The sequence below is a fragment of the Acanthaster planci genome, linkage group LG11 (genome assembly GCF_054643075.1).
Source record: "Acanthaster planci isolate LZ-2023a linkage group LG11, COTS_SCS, whole genome shotgun sequence".
NCBI lineage: Eukaryota > Metazoa > Echinodermata > Asteroidea > Valvatida > Acanthasteridae > Acanthaster > Acanthaster planci.
Window position 1 is genome coordinate 9940643 of NC_141787.1, and position 11183 is coordinate 9951825.

The following is an 11183-nucleotide window of genomic DNA, read 5'->3' on the forward strand; positions in this document are numbered from 1 at the left end:
TGTCCTCATCAGCCTGAGTGTCAAAGCTTGTAAATGGTAATTATGTATTTCTACCAACTTGATGATCCCAAATCTTCAAACGGACATGCTTTTTACCCAGAACGCTAAATATGCAGCCCATTAGCCATGGCCAGGAGAAAATGTATATGCAATTGGCCTAGGCCTACTTTCCATCGGCGCGTCGTTTGTTGTGTCCCGACTTCATCTAGTGTCGGCTCTTTGGGCAGAGTTTGGCATGCCAAACTTGAGGTGGACGAATATTGGAAACAATATACTGAAACTTAGATAAAGCAAAAAAATAAATGTAACAATAGGCCCAACAGATTGCGAGAAGAACAAAGTGGACCAAAGAGACAATAGCGACCCATGAAACAATCAGTCGGCAGATTTCAAGCATATTTTATACAGGCATACAACATCCACTCAAACGTTTCACTTGTCGGTTACAGAGTTAGGCTATTACTTAATACACGCAATACTTCGGGCACATGGACGAATAAAAAAACGGCGAGCTTTTAGGTGAAAAGTGTTTTTCAAAGCCGATGGTGTTTTTCCTGATCTGATGGTTCGTTTGGGAGCCTCAAATATACCCAGCGAGAAATGAGACGGAGGGCTACCCCCAACATTTCCAATTGTTATACACACTCTAGACTATTGTTATTTAACCCCCCCCCCCTGAAAAGAAATCCTCAGATTCCAGTGAGACAATAACCATCACAAAGTAGAGGGGGTTCTCTCGACCCGTCTCATATCTTGCCTCACATGGCCTCGAACGTCGTAGTGCAGCCATTTTCAATCCCCTTAATTGAGATCATAGACCTTTTTTTAAACAAATTCGGTAAAAAGTGAAAGGTTGAGACTGTAATTTTCTTAGTTTTAATAATATTCGTTTTGAAACTGTCTTTTTCATTTAGGCCCCTTTTCTTTTGCCAGTGACATACCTGCGACGTTTCGTTCTTTTCGGAGACGATTTAATGAGCGAGTGAATGAATTTTGGATTTTGTGCCCTGCCCAACGTGTACTACAACACTGTATACTCGGTGTTTGCCCCCGAAGGCTTGTGAAAAAAATCACAAGTGTACTCGGGTGGGACTCGAACCCACGACCTCCTGCTTACTAGTGCAGACGTCTTAAACCAGTCGACCACCGAGCTTGCCGGTATCGAATGAAGCGAACTATTTTTCATCTTTATTCAGTAGTGGAATGAAAGTAGCATAAGGTCTGAAATAGAAATGACGACTTTACTAACATGATCCCCTTCTAGGTTTTAGACAAGTTGAGAACATGTTCCAAAGAGATCATTTTCGTCAGGCTGCCGTCGAATTTAGGGGATACCTTGAACCTTCATATCCTATTGTCCCCCCTCTGCCAAAAAGGGATTCGCGGTCGCATTTCCCCCACAGTGTCAGTATACGTGCTGTCCCAACACAGCAACTTTTGTAATGCCAGTTGCCAATAGAATGTACTGTTATTGAACTCACATTTTTACTGTGCAGTTCCCCCCAACTGCAAGTTTAGTGGCATTGCTTTGGGGTAAAATCCGGGAAGTTCGTGTGACCGTTTCCCTGAACAATATAATAACGAAATAAAAGAAAAGAGAGAAAGAAACGAGGGAAAATGGATGGATGGTGTGTAAAATTGCGCCGAATTTATCGCAGTTGTGTGACGATCCTGTGTATCTGCTGATGACTTCGCACCAGTGGTGCATTCAGCGGGGGGACGTACCCCCTCCCGACTTTTGGGTTTATTTTGTTTTCATTTTTTTCAACTGAGATTACTTCATAGCAGTAATGTAGTCGAGTACTTTTTGAGAACCAAGTTCTCTACCAAATATTTAACTAGTTAGGAGGGAACAAAGCTGAAGTACATCGGCATTTGATGGTACATGCATAAAGGTAAGATTACAAAGCAACATAATGACTTCAGACCATCACGGTTTGATTAAAATTAACTTTTTAGGACAAAAGTACTCGGAAAGTACTCCGAGTACTTTTCTCCTTAAAACTTAAATTTTACACAACTGGGAGTGTCTGAAGTCTTACATGTATTTTGTAATCTTCCCTTTGCACATTTACCATCAAATGCCTGTGCACTCTGGCTTTATTCCCTCTCACCTAGTTTAGTACTTTGCGGAGAACGTTGGTACTCGGAAAGTACTCGACTACAACACTGCTTCATAGGTGAGTAAGAAAGAAACTAATCTATCAAATACAGGTAAATGGGCTATATTTTGTCTCCCCATTATCATGTTGAATGAGCCCAGAAGTGCATTTTGCATACCCACCCACCCCACACACCAAACGCTGGATATGCTACTGCTTCGCATATTCATACTGCTCGTGTGCACATTTTGAAAGTATTACCATTTGAAACTTGCACCTGCTTATTAAGTGCTGATTTCGTAAGAACCATCCGCAGTCCAAAACATGTCATAAGGATTCGAACTCTTCTGACCGCGAATAGATTAATCAGTCATGCAGAAGCTTTGGTGAAGTTTTTGCATGTCATAATTATGGCACTGCAGTGCAAAAGAACACAGGCGGGATTTGTTAGGGGAGGCCCTGGAATTCCATGAATGCAGCAAAGAGAGGGGAAGGGGGTATCACGACTGGCTTTGATAATTTTTTTTACTAATTTTATCGGTTTTAATAAATATTTCACAGAACACATGAGCACTGGTCTTGCAAGTTTGGGGCATGTAACCAATGGCGCACCTATCGCATATTAAGCAAATTAAAAGAGCAGACATGATATCAGTTGTTTCTTAAAGTGTAGCTACAATGAACTTTTATTGTAAACAACTTTTTCTACATTTTTGTGCTCTTCTCCATTTTATGAAAACTCTTTTACACTCCTATGTAGTGAAACGCACTGAAAAAGTGCAATTAAAATTATTTATGGAACTGAGGGCTCTGTTGCGGTGACATCATCTAGGGAAGACATAGTTCAGTGCATAGGTGTTTCTGTTCAAATTGCGAACCCAGAATTTACCTACTGAAAACATTTCTGAGAGGAATGACATTTTCTTGTTGCTATGCACATGAACAACAATAAATCATCAAAGAAGAGAAAACTGAGTCCAGGAAAATCTACAAAAGTGCAGGACTTTTGTGTACAAACCAATATAACATTGAGGCTTCTTCCTGAGATGACATCACAGTTTTGCTCATAAATACGGAAATACTCATTAGCATAAAAGCAAAAAGGCGTTAAAATACGCTTTATAATAGTGAAACAGAAGTTGAAAATAAGGTTAACTGAGGCAGAGTGGTGCCTTTTAGAGGTTTGTAATTACAAAAATCAATTGTAGCCACCCTTTAAATCCCCCAGGAGTACTATTTTATATAGCTCCCCTAGCCGCCAAACCAGTCGGTCTGTGTCTCCCATTTAGTCGTACCGTCCCCAGTGCATGGTTTTGAAACTTTGAAAGCCCCAATGCTACTCGTGCCTTCCTCGGCGCGGGCGGTTTGGAATGGTCGCCGACCGCTTATGTTCGTAATCCTGGAAAAATACGTGTCCTCTTCGAAATAACGTGATATGCCCGCGAACTAGACAAAGATAGGGCACCACCCGGGCTGCTAACCTCAAGATTTGAGCGTGAGCCTGAGAACAGACGGGACCCTTTCAAATAAATACGCGATCTCCACCACTGCAATAATCAGCTCATCAGTCCGTCCGTTTTCGTTTTACCAGAAATAAGCTTGCAGTCCATGAAAACTTCTGACACTTTGTTCAGAGCAAGACATAATGTGTAATAGTTTTCACTTCATTTATTTTTTTCCAAGAAAGTGACCAGTAGCAACCTCTTTTTTCCAGCAACTAATACATGTCTCCGTGCATGATAATCATTTTCCACAAAGACCCATTTTAGGAACCACCAAAATTGTCACGCTTTTAAAGTTAACATATCCACTTTTCAGCTCACGGATATCGTATTTCGTGACTCTGGTTTAAGGGGAAAACCCCTTTCAAATCCCAACTTGTCCCACCGGATGATCCGACTACCAGATTTCCTGTCGGTCCAGGGGACCTTGTTTGTGTTATCTGGCTTTCGATGCCTTAACCGGGAAACCATCAGTTGCGGTGTCCTTGACTGCTATAAATGTTAAATATTTCACGACATGGTGTTCTGCAATAATGCTGTGACCGGTACCCCACACTTGTTATATCTATTTCAGAGTGAATTCGCCCAAATCACTTGTTTGATTTTATACTTGACTGGTCATGATAAGAAACTGCCATGCTTTCCAGAATTTACGTTTATTCATATTTTCACAGTTGTAGTACCCCCCCGGGGGGGTTGCCACCGCATCCCGCTTTCAGCTTAATAATTGTTGCAGCTGTTCGGGGAAGCCAATTAACTTCTTGAACTGATTTTTTTTTTTTTTTTTTTTTGGCATTATGGCTAACTATTGATATCCCTGTGAGACGATGAGAGACACTCACCAATACAGTATTTAGAAAAATGCAGCATTAAGAGGATTGGGGCGCCAAAATAGAAAGTGAAGCTAAACATTATTTCTTAATCTCTCTTGCGAGTTCACAGAAATTTAAAATGCCTTTTAAATAACCATTCGCTCGCAGAAGAAACAGGAAAAACTCAGGGAATGGGAGGAGGCCGGATCTGTCTCTTCATCTCAGGATTCACTACATCTTGGTAAAGTGATTGTCATAGCTGAATCTATTCTTTGCTCTGTGGCGGAATAAACCTTTTCAAGTGTTACATTCTGCTATGATTTCCCAAGCGAATTTGGAGATCCCGGAAGATTTCGCAGATCATTAATGTGCCAGCGACCTACGCACAAAAAAAGAAAAGTCGGGGGGTGAAACTCAAGGTTTTCTGCAGAAGCCAACACTTGACTCCTTGCCCTATCACGATATAGCATGTCGACGACTTTTTATGTCAAGGAGTGCCCGTGCACTGCACTGAAGCCTGAATTCTAGTGGTAAAGTCCCAATTCCAACTACACTCTAACCTGGCACGGCTCCGATGCCTCACGAGTGTTCACTCCAACTAACTTACACCCTCTGGAAACCGTATGCATATTCTGCGCGAATGGTCACGGTCCCATGATGTGCGGGCTTCTGCCTGTTGAACACTGTAGTGCAGCCGAAGTTTTTTTTTTATATTATGGAAAACCAGTTTGGAATTTTTGTTGTGGTCTGGGCTTTGCATTCACCGCTGTGCTGGCTTCATTTGGTCGCACCTCTATTAAAACTGAAAAAAAAAATTAAATGCCCAAACATACATGATTACATAAGTGCTAAAACAACAAGTTCCAATTGATGTGTGTAGTTAAGCGTATGAAATTGTATTGTTTTGTATCTTTCGGCAATTTTTGTTTTGAAATCTTCTTCGTAGTTCAAATATTCAGAAGAAAAAAACACCCCTCCACAGATTATGTGTTTTACACAGTTGCCTATTCGAAGACCACATGTTGTAGTGCCCTAGCTGAACCTTTTGAGGGGAGCAACATTTCAAAGTGACTATTTGCTGTTTAGAAAAATGAAACCCAGGTGACGATGAATGTGACACATGTATACTCTTCTCTGAGTCAAGTCAGAGTAATGAATGGGCTATTACGCGATGAAAGTGATGCCAACTTGAGATGACGCGCCTCGGTATCATGTACATATATCACAACGACGACCATAAATTTTGAAGTACGAAATTAAGTTTTGTTTGGTTATTTTTATGTAACTTAAAGTGTCGCAGAGGAAACTTCTGTCGTCCAGTGTCCGAATGAATTGCAACTGGCTTGAGTAACGCGTAAGTGGTCAGTGGGAAGTGGCCGTAGGTCCTATATAGTCAGCGGCTTTCGCACAGAGCTACAATCCTGGACAAATCTCGTTGGAACATGCCTTCCCCTTGCCCCCTGTCAATGTTGCTTCTCATTGGGTAAGCTGGGCCGAATCTTGGTCCAATAAATGAACGCAACATTGAATGAGGGAGAGGGGGGGTCTTTGCAACGCGCTTCCCACAAGGTGTTCCAACTATTTTGTCCAGGATTGTCTGAGTTTCTGAGTGGACAGTGGGTGTCATGAGTGTGGGCCTGTGTTACCGGGGAGGGCTGGGGTTTGCCGCGTTGCTGTTTCGGGTGCTGCCGTGTGATGCAGTAAGCATTACATGGTTTAAGGAAAGGAATAAATACTGACTACTATAGGCAAGGTGTGGTAATATGTCCTGTCAGAGGCAAAATCCCCCCCCCAAAAAAAGTATATGGAAATACATAGTTATTTAATATTTAGTGATACAGGAGCTATGGGTTATGATCACCCATCGGCACATGATTATTTTCAGTGGAAGGGTCCATAGTCAGTTTGCACGAATGGGATTGCTGCTCCCAAATATGAACAAGAAGAGGCAAGTTGGCCATTGAAAATGGGATGAGGTAGGAGCATCGGGAACGGTGCACCACAGAATTTCAGCACACATCCCTCATGAGGTTTTTAGTCGGTCTGAGGGGTTATATGGCTACATGATGAGTACGAAATTCTGTCTGAACTCTTTTCACTTTCTGATTGGGTTTCAGGTGAAACATTGCAACGGTGAACCATGAGAAATTAATTGAAAAAGGATGTGAGTTACTCTCTTTTTTTCAGTTGAGGTGGTGTACCGTTGCGGTTGTTATCACTTTTGCACGTGCAGCATTTTTAAAGAGCGGGATGTACGCGCTCCCTATCCCGTTCGTACGGTGACTTCGTCACAAACGCGGACGCGCCACGACTTGCAGGCTCCCATTGGACGATCGCAGAAGTGTGAGTTAACTTCCGGGTTCCATGGCTCCATGCCAATGGCGATCAATGCATGTAACCCCTTGATCTCCATCGTATCCGCTCCTAGCATGATTTAAAGAGGGCGCACGCGCACCGCATAGGTTTCCAAGTTTATGCGCGTTGACGCGGAGCACGCTGAGTACGCGCAATGATTTTTAATTATACGTGCGCGCCGAACACGTGTTAGAACCCGGTTGGAAAACTTATTGCCACCTGTCTTTCTTTTGCCGGTGAGGGTGCACTTCGGTTCGGGGTAGATATCACTTAGTATTTACACAGCAACATTCTGTGCAGTAGGTTGAATGACTTTGTTATCTCCTTAATTAATATGAACAGCAAAAAACAGTATCGCTGAGATGGCCGAGTGGTTAAGCTCGTGGTTATCAGATCGCCAGACCGTGGGTTCGAATCCCACCGGTGATTTTTATTTTCCCAAAGCTTGCTGTCAGTCAGTAGCTATAAGAGACTCTAATTCACCCCGCCAAATACCAACAGTACCTTAGCCCACGGGATAAGCTCTTCTGCTGGGACTGTCCGCGAAGTCCAGGTGAGCGCCTTAGTACAGGTTCGAGACGTATGGCCGACTCGGCGGCCAGGGCTTAGGGGCTTGTCTCGTTTCCTCCCTTGCATGGTCGCTCGAACTCTTTTTAGGGTTAAATGGATGGACAGGGAGGAAGTGCGGTGGGCCGGGAACCCCGAGATCCCAGAAGAGTCCTATATGGAAGCCGGTAACTGCGATTCGTAGAGAATTTCAGGAGTCCGTGCGCCTGAATGCTTGGTCAACACCGCATAACTTTTGGATTTTTCCCTCACCACATTTTTTTCATGTCCCTGGGCGCAGAACCCACAAAGCAATTTTCTAGGTTTGAATAGGCCTACAGGGAGCTACAGGATTGATGTTAATTTATTTTCATTCATTTCCGAAATTTTCGACAGTGAAACTGGAGAGAGGTGGACGGCTGCCTTCAGAGTTGAGCCGATAGTCTTGTTACTATTTTAGAAGTATCTTTGGGAAAAGGCGAATAAAAACTTTTTTCGAGGCTGACCCCCATTGCATTGAAATGAAAAGTGATCCTCTGGCCACGGTCTCGAATTTCCAGTGAAAAAAATGGAAATGAAATTCATTCATATATTAATCAGCTTAACAAGTTGAGCTCACACCCTGACTTAACTTGATTTCTGGTAAGTCACTGCTGCGTATACACCTCAACCATTGTTCTTTCCAATTTATCCATTCCAGGTGCGGAATTCAGTTTTTCTTCAAAATCTGACGATTGGATGGAGCACGAAAACCTCAACCGGTTTTTTAAAAACTCCATTTTGAAAGTAGACGCAACGAAATTCGCAACGCTCGTCATTTACCCTCCTGAAAATACGCATACGCGGGACGCGTTTTGGACGTAATGCCCTATCCAGTCTATATACTGGTGATCAATGCATGTAATCCTATGTGCAGTGCACGTGTACAGTGGGCATGGTTAAAACTGAAGTGATGTCACACCTACGAACCGTATTAGGATAAGGCGGAACATTTTAGAGACAATCCTGGACAAATCTCGTTGGAACATGCCTCCCCCCTCGCTCCTGTCGATGTTGCTTCTCATTAGGTAAGTTGGGCCAAATCTTGGTCCAATTAATGAACGCAACATTGAATGGGGGAGAGGGGGATCTTTGCAACGTGCTTCCCGCAAGGTGTTCCAACTGTTTTGTCCAGGATTGTAGATCGGACAGTGGGCACCTTGTAGATAAAAACTGTGAGAAATGATACAGCGCCCTCCAGACTTCAGGGAAGTACACGTTCCTTGCCAGGAATTTTTCTCCGCACTACAAAGTTGGTGAAGGAAAATGTAAACTGCTTCAGACCAGAGTCATAGAGAGCTATATTAAACGGATCTGATGGACCAAGAGAGAGCGCAATTTATCTAGCGGCAGCTCCTTTGATACGAACTTTCACTTCGCTGGTTCACGAACGACTGAAAAATGCACGCGTTGCTTGAGCATCGCTACAAACAAAACTAACATCCCGACCAGCATGGCCCTTTTTCGACCGATGACGCCGGGGTTCTTCTACTCAAGGTGGATACAAATGAAACGATAGACGGCTCGATGGTAATATTGACGTGGGCCTTATCCGGCTAAGGTATCGTATGATATGAGCCACAAGTTTGCAGTACTCCAAAGCGCCAGAGCCCGGTGCATTTTGTGTTGATGCTAACCTGGAGAAAGCCAACAGTAAACCAGTTTGAAATCTAATTTCGTAGAGAATCATTAATTCAGAGAGATGTTGAAACTTTCCTCGCGTACACCTGAATGTTGACTTTCTGGAACACTGCGGTATCTTCATAGGCCCTCATGTTTTTCTTTGGCCCAACAGTTTTCGTAGCCCCAGGTGTTGTACCTATAATTTGCCAGCCTGGGTGGAAGGGCTCCCTCACCGGCCGACAGTGTGGTGCGGGATATTTTGCATCCGACTTGTGCACGTGCCAGGCGCGCACGTATGAGCCCATACCGTGGCCCATAGATATATTCATTGTGAGGAGATCCCACAGAACCAAATTATATATACAGTTTAATGATTATCAGTTTGATGATTATCCGTACATCACAACTTTTCGAATTTTTGTTCATTATCCCTGTTTACAAAAATAGTGTTCACATGGTTCTGACGTTTTATTACTGTGCTGCGGTAGCCGTCTTGCTAGAAATGGATTATTTCTAAATGACGGTTGTCAGCTTCTCTATCTTTGTGAAACTATATAGGACACTGCACTGTGCATTAAGGAACATGTTTGTGTGCCGGTGTGTTGTGTCTTAGTAGGCCCTATCTGTAAGTTTTGGTCTGTCAGAGGCTTGGGTTTTCCTGGATATTGGTTTCCGTGACACCATAGACACTGTGCCCTTGCAAATATAGTTGTAGTTTAAACGTAAGGTTACACCAGACTATTTTACATTAAGTAGTTCTCAGTCCTTCCTAATTTCATCCAAATTGTAAGTTTTTGTTCATTTAGTCAGTTGTAATAATTATGGGATCAATGAGTGCTTACCCAGTTTTCACTGGCCGGGTCTTAACCTTAAACAATTAAAATATAATCAGAAGCACGGTCCTGGTATGGGGTGAACGGTCTATCATTGGCACTTGGTAGCGTCTCAATACCCCACCCCAACCCAACCTTGCTCTCCATACCCCGAACCTACTCGTCCTCTCTCCCTGGCGCCCTGGAGTGTACTCCACCTGCTAGGCAAAGCCCCCCCCCCGGAACTCCGACGGCCATCCCTTATTATGATCATTGCATCCCAAACCTAGCGCACGTGACGGGTCCATAGCTCTGATGAGCGCAGTGCCTAAATTCAAGTCCCGTTGAAAACAGTGCAAAGTCAAAACCGGGGCTCACCACGCACGCAGACATCACTAGGGTTTCCCAAATGAAAACTGAATAATTGTTTGGCCCCTAATCTTTCTATGTCTTTCGATTTTTTGGTGGGTTGAATTTCTCTTAATTAACACAAAACAAATCACCCCCTCAAAAGTGATGACTCCCAAGTCTGCTCGGAGCTATTTCTTCAAATGACATCCATCTACTTTTTCAGACACTGAAGATCGATTTCATCCATATAATTTAATTAATAATCCTGCCCCCACATGGAAAGCCCCATGATCGAGAAGTGTGATCCTGCATCCGGCGTCTGGTATAAAAACTGAGTCTATTCCACGCGGCGTTTAAAGACTTTGTTAAAGTCTCATTGAAGCAGTCGTTCTAATTAATGTAAATAAGTGACCAGTGTTCTCCATGTTTAATATTTTAAACATGGTAGGAGATGACCGATAAGTTAACAGGGAGGGGATAAGACCTTGTCGTGGAGTTCCCTGCCTCCTCCCCCAAAATGTGAGTTGAGGCATGGAGGAATGGATTAGGTGTACATTTTTTTAGACAGGTTGTTTGTTTTCGTAACAAAGTATTTTTAAATACTCATAGACACCTGTTTCCATGAAAACGATGTTGCGTTGGATGAAACTTCGCAGTTAATGTAAATGTAGCACTCAAAATGTTAAACATGGCGGATAGATTTTAAATCATTGGGGTTTTTTTTGAACGCGATAAAGGATATGGAAACTCGGAAGAAATCTACTTTCATTTGACGCGGATGGGGCATAAATTAATTTCTGCAAACCTGGAAACATGTAGCTTAACAGTTGTTACAAAAAAACCCACCAAAATATGTACGATGTAAATTCATCACTTTCTGCTGATCGGATAAGGTTGTCAAAAGAAAGTTTCATAGGGGCATACAGGTTATCATAGGAAACGAAGTTGACATTAAAGTAGGTGCACCAGTACGAGCTTGGACAGAGGTTGGTATGTTGTAGTCAAAGATTCCCACGGTTTGTCACGTAGGTTTGTCTGACC